The sequence below is a fragment of the Erinaceus europaeus genome, chromosome 6 (assembly GCF_950295315.1).
Source record: "Erinaceus europaeus chromosome 6, mEriEur2.1, whole genome shotgun sequence".
Classification (NCBI taxonomy): Eukaryota; Metazoa; Chordata; class Mammalia; order Eulipotyphla; family Erinaceidae; genus Erinaceus; species Erinaceus europaeus.
This window is the reverse complement of record NC_080167.1, coordinates 44,276,433-44,286,761: the sequence shown is the minus strand read 5'-3', so window position 1 is coordinate 44,286,761 and position 10,329 is coordinate 44,276,433. Positions and strand designations below refer to the sequence as shown.

At 51.7% G+C, this 10,329-nt stretch overlaps 1 protein-coding gene across 2 annotated transcripts in view; it reads left to right on the top strand.

Moving 5' to 3' along the window:
* The first annotated feature begins 411 nt into the window (after positions 1-411).
* COQ8A (coenzyme Q8A) overlaps positions 412-10,329 on the top strand; it is a 37,117-nt gene continuing 27,199 nt past the window's right edge. The window contains exon 1 of one of the 2 annotated variants that reach the window (XM_016193122.2): positions 412-568. The gene's annotated coding sequence lies outside the window, so the exon portion shown is untranslated. Of the gene's footprint in view, positions 569-3,082; positions 3,156-10,329 lie in introns of those variants that run through there. The other variant, XM_016193125.2, reaches the window with a different exon arrangement.

Genomic DNA, 10,329 nt, shown 5'->3' with positions numbered 1-10,329 from the left:
CTCAGCCCTTTTTGCCCTTGTGCGGAACCCGGCCAGGAGCCTCTTCCACTACAGAAGGCTGCTGGCTCCAACACCCTCGGAGCGACCCGGCTGCTTCTGCCACGGCCTCCCCGGGCCAGGCTTACTCCTAGGCCCTGGGAGCACCGTTTGGGAGATGACGGCCAACACCGCAGCCCGCTTCCCCGCCGGGAAGGGCTGGCTCTCGGGGTGCGCGCAAGCCAGGTCCGACTCCCATAGCCAGGCCTTCCGCCGCCGCTTTCCCACTAGAGTAAAGGGCACGGAGGGAAGAACGCGGCAGCTCGCTGAAGAGGCCGCCTATTGGCTGTTCTCACTCCGCCCTCGGCCCCGATTGGCCATGGGCCTAGCGCACAGGCCGAACACGCTCTTCGCGACACGCGGCGTCCAGCCGCACACGGCGGCGCAGCCAATGTGCACGGCCCTGGTGGGCGGGGCCGCGGCGCTAGGTCCCCTTGCGCGGGCGAGTTGGTAAACAGATCTCCAGCGCGTGGCGTGGCCGGCGCGGCGGCGAGTGCGCAAAGGTGAACCCGGACCCAGCTTCTTGCAGCCGGTAAGGCTGCGGTCCGCCGGCCGCCGTGTGTTTGGGTCGCCGTCTGCCTGGGTGGGGCCTGAGCTGGGTTCCTACTCGCCCGGGTCCGCCTTACATCCTCTTCAAGTGACGGCGCAGCCTCCCCAGACCCCCGGGTCCGGGCGCTGGCAGCGCGATGCAGGATGTGGGCCCGGCGGCCGCCTCAGCCCGGCGGGGAGGGGACGGGGGCCACGTGCCGGAGACCTGCGCCCTTGGGAGACGCCGAGCCATCTGGGCGGGCGGCTTCAGAGGCCGCGGCTGTGCCGGCTCTCTTTCTCCCGCGAGTGCTCAGCTTTCTCGCGGCCCCCCTTGTCGCTGTGTCTCTGGCCTCTGATCGCCCCGGGCTTCAGCCTTGTGCCAGCTGTTGGGTTATGCGGGTGGGATTTGGGGTGAACTTGGGGTAGGGCGCCTTTCTTGGTAATTTTTTCTGTTGGCTAGTTTTTGAAACCTTTCCTCCAACTCCCCCAAACTCTGAGGGAGATTGTGAATCCTTTGGGTTTAATTGCTTCAAGCTTGCCTCTCTCCAGCCCAGGACCCGCTCTCACTGGCTGCGTGGAGGCCAGAACCCTCTGCCCAGCTCCGCCAGGTGTCCCGCCAGGTGTCCCGTGTGTCCCTCGGGCTGGGGCATGCTGTGGGCATCGGGGTGCTGGGTGCATCGTGGGTCCCCCTGGCTGCACTGCCTTGGGCCTTGGTGTGTGCAACAGAAGACCCGAGAACTGGGCGTGTCAGGCCTCACTGTTTGCCAAAGGATCTGAGCTGCTCTGGGTGCCAGCCCGCCGGCTGTCAGGCCGTGGATGGGTGGTGCAGGAGGCGTTCATCTTCTTAAAGACCGAGGGTAGAAAGACCGAGGGATCACAGGAGAGGTGCCGCTAGGGCTCTGACCATTGCCAAGTCCTGCAGGTTTGCCGTGATGTTCTCACTTTCGATTTCAGAGGCTGTAAAGGGAAAGTGAGCCCGGTGGTTTCAGCACTTCTCTGTGTGCCCCCTACAATGGGTTCTCTCCACCTCTGAACTATTGGCATACCTTGGACTAGATAATTCTTGGCCATGAGGGCTACTGGTAACCCTCATGGAGGATATGTCACAGCATCCCTGACTTTTGTCTTGGACATGCTAGGGCTTGTGATAATGAAGAAACATGTCTTGACGTTCATTGGCAAATGTCTCGTAGAGGACAAAGTCTCCCTTGGCTGAGAACCACTTAGGTAAGACTCTAAAAAAAGGGGGTCTTTCCCATGCTGCTAGAGGTTTCCTGGGACCTTCATGAGTATCTGGGAGGTTTAGGTAGACAGTTCCTGTCCCCTGCCCTAAACCAAAAATGGAAGTTGTGTAGACTGGGCTTCAAAGAAGACTCCAGGTGATAATGGGAAAAGAAGAAGGAGAAGAAGACTCGCCCCCCAGGACTGAGACATAGCTCACCTGGTAGAGTGCACACTTTGTCATGCACAAGGATGGTGGTTGAATCTCTGCCTCTCACTATCCTGAGGAAAAAATAAATAAAAGGAGTCTGTTGGGAGCAGTGGAGTCACACAGGCATGAAGCCCCAGAGAAGCCTCGGGGGGCAGCAAATACAGCAAAGTAGAAGAGCCCACCTTTTCACAGGGAGGGATGAGGGAGAAAGAGGAAGCAGAAAACCTGTGGGCATAGACTCTACCTCCTGAGTCCAGCTTAGAATGGAGAACAAAAGACTGCGGGTCTCTTCTGTCTTTGGGGACATTACAAAACTTTATGGAATAGGCACATGAAAGAACTGAGAGACAGTTTCAAAACAGTGAGCAGACAAATGTGAGCTGTCTGCATGCTAGAAGAAAGGCCAGTGACCCCCAAGGGGCTTTCCCAAGGCCATTCTTTATAGTCATCTTTCTGTTTTGAGTCAATATCTTCTGTGTCTTGCGACGTGGCCTTTAGAGCTGTCCCAAAGTGTCATGGTGTGGCATCAACCTGTGTCATTTTTAGAGTTCTTTCATAGTTGATTGAAACATCAGTGTCAGAGACAGCTTTTTCTTTTTGTGAAGGGGAAGATGTTTTATTTCTGAGTCTAGAGTTTGCCTCTATTTTAAAAAAAAAGTTTTGTTTTTTTTTTTTTATTGCCACCAGAGTTATCAGCAGGGCTTAGTGCCTCCATGGATCCATCATTCCTGGTAATCATTTTTTTTACTTCTTCTTTTTTTTAAAATTTATTTTATTTTATTTATTTGTTTTTCCTTTTGTTGCCCTTGTTTTTTATTGTTGTAGTTATTATTATTGTTGATGTCATCTTCATTGTCGGATAGGATAGAGAGAAATGGAGAGAGGAGGGGAAGACAGAGAGGAGGAGAGAGAGACACCTGTAGACCTGCTTCACCACCTATGAAGTGACTCCCCTGCAGGTGGGGAGTGGGGGCTCAAACCAGGATCCTTACTCTGGTCCTTGCACTTCGCGCCACATGTGCTTAACCTGCTGCGCTATTGCCCGACTCCCATCACTTTTAAAATTGCTTTTTACTTTCTTTTCAGTAGAGGGTGAGAGACGGGGAAGGAAAGACACCTCCAGCATTGCTCCACGACTTGTGAAGCCTCCCCCCTGCAGGTAGGCCCTGAGATTTTGAACCTAGGTCCTTGCTCATAAAAAAAATGGATTGATGGACATGCAGAAGCGGTCTCCTGCCGCTTGTGTTATAGCTTCAGCACCATGTCACTGCAGTGTCTCTTCTCTGCTCTGCATATAAAAATGGCCGAAGAATGGTGAAAACATGCAAGAACAAGACCCTAACTCTGGGCGTGGGGGTGGGCTGGAAAACAGTGAATATTGCACAGGGCAAGGAGGAGATCCCAGAGGTCTACCATGAGCTTCCCTCTTTCTCCCCGCATTATTGGGGAAGAGAGGGGCTTACTGGCTTCCAGTACACTTGTTGACACATAGTATTTCCCCTTTTTGTTTTTAATTGATTCTGCAAGGATGTATCAAGATTTCTTCAGAAGATTCCCAGAGGTCAAACAGGATGGGTCTTTGGGGGAGATCTGCACCGGGCAGTCAGTCCCATCTTTTCTGGAAAAGATATCTAGAGAAGTCCATTATTAGGGAGCTTCAAACCTGGCAGGATAACTTTCCAAGAGCCAGAGAGACTGAGTCATTGTCTTGGTCAGTTGAAACAGGAGCTGTGTGCAAAATTAGCCTGGAGTGTTTAGCTGGAGAGTTGTCTTGGTGTGACAGTGTCATCTGGAAATAGTTCGAGTATTCCTTCTGAACAACAACAGTAACTTGGGGAAGCCAGTGGGTAGTGGGAGAACAGTGGGTGTCGTTTACTGGCCCTGTGGTGGAAATAGCCCACCTTCCACCACCACCACCTGTCAGATACCAAGAGGGGATTTTTCCCTTGGCTTTGTGAACCCAAGTGGGTATCCACTGGCCTAGTCATCAGCATATTGTTTGTTGGTTTACTTATTTATTTAAATTGCTACCAGGATAGATCCATGGTCCCCAGTGGCATTTTCTTTTCTTTTTCTTTCCTTTTAGATAGAGGTAGAAATAAATTGAGAGGAACAGGGGAGAGAATGGAGAGGGGAAGACACAGCTATAGCACTGTTTCATTGTTTATTAACCTTCCACCCTCGCAGGTGGGAATCGGGGGCTTGAACCCAGGTCCTCAGGCATGGTAACACACGTGCTCTACCTGGCTGCAGCATTGTGGGGTTACAGGTTCCTGAGCCTTCTGGATTTACTGCTTTGGGGCCAAGGGCCCATGGAATATTTTAATGTTGGAAATGACCTTGAGAATCTCTTTTGCCATTTGAGGGTATTGTGGATCTGATGTAGATGAAGAATGAGTCCTTCGCTCTGCTGAGCTCCACCCCTACCACAGCCCTCTACCCCCCCCCTCCATTCCCATCTGGGCTCGGGGAAAGGGGATTTAGGTGGCCTAAACCTGGAGAACTCCCGTGTGCCCTTAGGGCCTGGCCCGTGCCCTTCATGTCCTGTCCCTGAAGAAACACTCACATTGGAACTGTGGGTGGATTTGGCTGCTTAGTCCTCAGTGTCAGATATCAAGTGGTTGTTTGCCTCAGGCATGGCCCTGTGGGGACTATAAATGTGAACAACACTTGGGGGTGAGGTGGGGAAAGAGGGGGGCAACAACAGGATTTCAGGGGTGAATGTACTAGCAGAAAGCTCTGAAGAGGCTTGTTCCATTGATCTGAGCTAGGACCTGTCACTATGAGGATCACAGGGTTGTGAGATAGGGGTGGAAGGTTTGTGTTGTGAGCCAGGTGGCTTGTGCTGAGGGGCCAGAATGATGGTACCTTGAGGGGGCTGGTTGGTGCTGAATGAGGAGCAACCAGTGGAAGGGCTTTTTTTTTTTTTTTTAAAGTTATTTGTTATGGAAAACAATGTAGTGTTCTGGGCTGAGGCCAAAAGGCTTTTGTGGAAAGAAAGGTCAAAGGCAGAAGGAAAACTAGGTCAGGGGCAAGGTCCTGGTGGTGAAAGGAGTGTGTGTGTGTGTGTGTGTGTGTGTGTGTGTGTGTGTGTGTGTGTATTGGGGGTGAGGACGAGATAGGAGATGGAAGGAGGCCTAAGCCCTCAGACTGCTCAGTTCTGGAACACACAGAGAGGGCAAGGGTCAGCTGAGTGAGGTCCTCTGCTGGGCCTGAGAAGGCAGAATGTGGGTGAGGGCATCCCTGAGTTCCTGCTCCTGTCTGCCTTTGAGGACAGAGCTGTCCCCAGGAGAGGGGAGAAGTGTGTCTGTGTGTGTGTGTGTGGGGGGGGGAGTAATCCTCTCACTCTCTTTGCCCTATTCCACTGGGTTTTCCCAGAGATGTGTTTCCTGAAAGAAATTTCTCACCTCAGGCTCTGAGAAGCAGAATCCCACTAGCTGTTTCTATAGAATGTCTAAGAAGGTCAATTCTCAAACTTTTGGGGTGACTTTTTAAAAAAAATATTTTGCTTTATTTTGTTTTTCTTATTTGATAGGAAAGAGAGAAATTGAGAGGGCGGGGGAAACAGACAGAGACAGACACCTGCAGCCCTGTTTCACTGCTCATAACGCTTTCCCATGCAGGTGAGAACTGGGAGCTTCAGTCTGGGTCCGTGAGCATGGTAGTATGTGTGCTCAGCCAGTGCACCACCACCCGTTGTGTCCCCAACTCTGTGGTGGCTGTCCACATGAGCACAGCAACAGTTTATGCCTGGTGCCTGGGTTCAGCCCCAGTGTTTGTTCTCTGCCTGGCACCTTGTCTGCTTGGCACTGCTCCTGGGTAGGGTAGGGCTGAGGTAGTGCTAGATCGCCTGTGACCCTGCAGGTGGTTACTGTTTGACAGTGGCTAGAGCAAACAGCAGCCATCTTTCTGCCATGGAAAAGAAGGTGTGTGTGAGCAAATGGTCTCTGAGAACTGTGGTGGTTACTCTTTGGGAGGTGTTAGGGTGGGAACACAGAACTGTGGTGGGGAGGGCACGGTGTGGAACTCTGTCCTGTAATCTTACAATCTTGTAACCCACTATTAATAACAAAATAAAAAGGAAAAATGAAAGAAAAAGAAACAAGAAAGGAAGGCTAGTGAGTCTTGCTCCTTCATATGCTCGCAGTTAGTATCTGGTGAGGGCTGGTCACCGTGTGCCCACTCAGCCCTGCAGCTTCCTTTACTCACTCCAGCCGGCAGCTCAGGGTGCGCCAGGCCGAGCCCTGCCCTTCCCCTCCCCTCTCTGGTGCTCCCTTTCCTGTTTTCTTGGAAACCAAGAGTGGGAGGCAAGGGGCAGTACTGGTGCACTGAATGCCGGCCTGGCACCGCTCCTGTGAGAGGCGCTCTGCCTTTCTCCTGGCCCACCTCACCCAAACACTGCCATTGCCATGCCTGTGCTGGTGTGGGGCTCAGTGTGGTCGTGGACAGAAGCATCTCCCTGATGTGTGGCAGCCCCACTGGCTCTAGGTGCAGGGTGAGCCGGCTCAGGCAACTAGGACCCACTTGGGTGCACAAGTTAGTAGGTTGTTGGGAAGGTCATGATGTATCTCTGCATGGGAAAGCACAGAAAAATACGTCACGACTTTCCCAACATTCCAGTAGGATGCTGGGGTGGATAGGCACCGTGTCAGCACCATGGGAATGGAGAGAGGGGAGGGGAGGGCTCTGCTTGCCAGGAGCCCCTGTGCACACAGGCAATGAAACCAGCACAGAGTCATCTGGGGCATCAAGGGACCAGGGAGTTGAGAGGAAGAGGTGACTTGAGCATGGAGGCTGGTTGCTCTGTAGGCTTTGCTGGGTAAGTAGGATGGACATTGGTGATGGAAATAGTGAGCAGGTGAGGAGGAGGGAGCAGCATGTGGAAGTGAGAAGTGTGTGTGTGTGTGTGTGTGTGTGTGTGTGTGTGTGTGTTGGGAAGTTCATTTTGGCTGAGATTGGGGTGTGGAGGGAAGAAGTGGAGATGAAACTTGAAGAGTACCTGAGACCCCTGGTGAGGGGCCTTGAAGGCCGGGCAGCGCCCAGGGCCTTGATTCCGCAGGTGGAGGAGAGGGAGGTCAGCAGGGAGACAGCACATGGCCCCGGGGCCCGGACTTTGTGGAGGAGGGAGCTTGGCCAGGTCGCCTGGGAACCGCGGAAAATGCTGCCCGTCGTCTTCTCTGTCTCACAGAGACCCATGACTGCATGGGTCCCCTTCCTTAAGAGCTTTAACTTAATCACGTCGGCATCATTTCCCTAGGTTGCCAGGAGTTAGGCTGAGACCTCTGTGGGGGGTTTCATCTAACCTGTCTTAGCCACCTGCTGTGTTTTAGCCAAATTTAAACATAAATCTTACATATAGGATCATACATTTTTGCATTTATTTACTATGCAGTCAGGTCCTCACTATACCCAGTTTCACTGCTTGGGGCCAGTTTTCATTCAGGTAGGCAGAGAGAGACAGAGACAGAGGAAGGGAGAGACACCATGGTAGCAGAGCTTCCTCTGGTGCCATAGCAACTCCCATGTGGTGCCAGGACTCAAACCTGGGCTAGGCACAGAGTGAGCCACAGGCTCTACCCAGTGAGCGATCTCTTTGGCCCTGAATCGCTCCAGGGCTCCTTTCTGGGGTCCTTGAGTGCAGGTGGCTCTAGCTGTTTGGTGGTTTGTTTGTGAGTAGGGGCAGGGCCAGGCAGCCAGTCAAGTGACTGAGATGAGAGCCGCCCATGAAAGGTTTACAGTTTGATGGAAAAAAAAGATACACATGTGCCAGAGAGCACAAGCAGGAAGGAACCTGCCCAGTTCTGGGAGACTTTGATCAGCTGCTGGGAAATCTTATCCTCAGAAGAGTGAAGAGTCATGCTAGGGCCCGAAACGAAATCAATTCTTGGATCTGTGGTGGATGTTCATATATTTCCAAGTACTTTCCCCTCTTAAATGTCTGTTTATTTGTTTAGGATGGATACAGAGAGAAATTGAGAGGGAAGGGGAGGTAGAAAGAGACAGAGAGACACCCGCAGCACTGCTTCACCACTCATGAAGTTTCTCCTCTGTGGTTGCAGACTGGGAGCTTGAACCCAGGTCTTTACTGTAATGTGTGTACTCAACTAGGCATGCCACCACCTGGCCCTCTTCACCCTCTTAGATTAGATGTGGTAACAATTCCCAGGTGAGGAGACAAGACTTTGGGAATGGGTTGACTGGTCAGGGTGGAGCTGACTCTGAGGCTCCACACAGCTGAGGGTTGGAGAAGAAAGAAGGTGCCTGCCTGTGGGGGTGATCAGAACTGAGCTCACCTAGGTGTGGGTGGGGACTGGCCGAGGGTAGGGGCTGGACTCACCTCCTTAAGGAGCCAAAGGTGTGGGGGAGACTAATCTGGCAGCAGAGTGTATTGTGGCTTGGAACCAGGGAACTTGTGGGGGTCAGAGGGTTTCCCCTCACTTCTCCCCCTGCTGTCTTCTCCCTCCTGGCTGGCACTGTCACCCATGGGGATTTCTAGCCTTGTTCCTCAGTGCCCCCAGGCAGGTCAGCAACACATGGACCCCTCACACCCATCATAACACAGCGCTGAGTCAGCCACACGGGTCCCCAGAGAGCCCCTGTCTGCCATTCCTGAACCTCATACACTGCTGTGCTGGGCCAGGCACTCAGTTAGAAATACAGGGACTGTCCGGCAGTCCTCATTCAGGCTCCCTCCAGTCTCACTCGGTCTGACCCTCCCTCCAGAGCGTCTGTGAGATAACAGGCCTAATCGTGCCAGCTACTAGTGTCCAGCGCCTACTGTGTGCCAGGCTCTTCATGCTGGACTCTGGAGAGTCTAAGCCACTCCTTCTGAGAACAAAGAACGAAGAGCAAAGGGAGCCTTCTGTGACTTATGGCAGGAGCAGAGGCAGGATTCTAACCCAGGGCACTTAACCCCAGAGCATCCTGACAGCTTCTTCAGTGTTCCTGTCTGAATCCAAGATTTTTCAAACATTTTGAGTACAAAGAGCCTTGGGTGAGTTTGTAGTCAGAAGACACAGCTGCCATCAGGAGTCTCTGCTCACCTGAGTGAAGCAGGCAAGGCCCCCAGTTGCCAGTTGGTGCTTTGGAGCCCTGGGCCTGTCTAGTCTCTGGATGGAACTGCCTCCCTGTTTAAAATTTTATTTGATAGGACAGAGAAATTGAGAGGGAAGTGGGATAGAGAGGGAAGAAAGAGATAGAGACACCTACAGCACTGCTTCACCACTCATGAAGCTTCCTCCTTGCTGGTGGGAACCTGGGTCCTTGTTCATGGTAACACATGCACTTAACCAGGCTCTGGAACCTTCTTTTCTAATACTTCCCATTCTCCCCTGCCCCTGCCCAGCACCATTTAGGGAGTTCTAAGAACATTTACGTCTTTCACTGGGTAGAATCCGGCCTGCAGTGCAAGACACGGACTTTGACTCTTTTGCTTACTTTCTTCTCTTACCTGCTAATCATAGGCCAGGCTCTCAAGCCCTGACAGATTTATGCTTTAGCTGTGCTTAGAAACTGTCTGGTTTGGGGTAAATTACTTCACTTCTGTGTGCCTTACTTCCCTCATTTGTAAAATGGGCTTCTCCCTGATAAAATAAATAAATAAATAAATAAAATAGACTGAGATAATACACATAGATCACCGAGCAATATAATAGTTTGGGGCCTGGGGAGGTTGCACAGCAGCCAGAGCACCGGACTTGCATGCTTGAGGTCCTGAGTTCAATCCCTGGCAGCACGTATACCAGAGTAATTCTGTGGCATATTCTCTCTCTCTTTCATATAAGTAAATATCTAAACAAAACTAAATATATTATCACACCGCACCCACCACCAAAGTACCGATATTCCTTCACCACCATGAGCCCTTCTCCTATTAATGTTTATTAACAAAAACCAGCGTTAGGGCTGGATTTGGCCTAAGGCTCATGGTTGAACTGACTCCTGGCCTATAGAGAGTCTGGCCACATTACAGGTCCAACTATTAGATCAGAAAACTGTGGTTGTTGCACTTACTACATTGTTCTAAATTGGGATTTTACTGGGGAGACAGCATAATGGTTCTAAATTGAGATTTTACTTTTTGTCTGGGGGTAGCAAAATTATTTCTTTTTAGCACAGAGGCCAACAATAGATGCCTTCCTTTGCCAAATGATTTTCTCACCATTTTCTGAGCGGGACACTTGAGCCTCCTTCCCCGAAGGGGGTTGGCTGTGTTCAACCTTCTTGGCAGACTCTGTTCACTCCAGTTGTCTTCTGATGAAGGACAGTGGTGAATAAGGACACACAGACAGGTGGTATTAATAGCTCTGGGCAAACACTTGAGGCATGTCAAG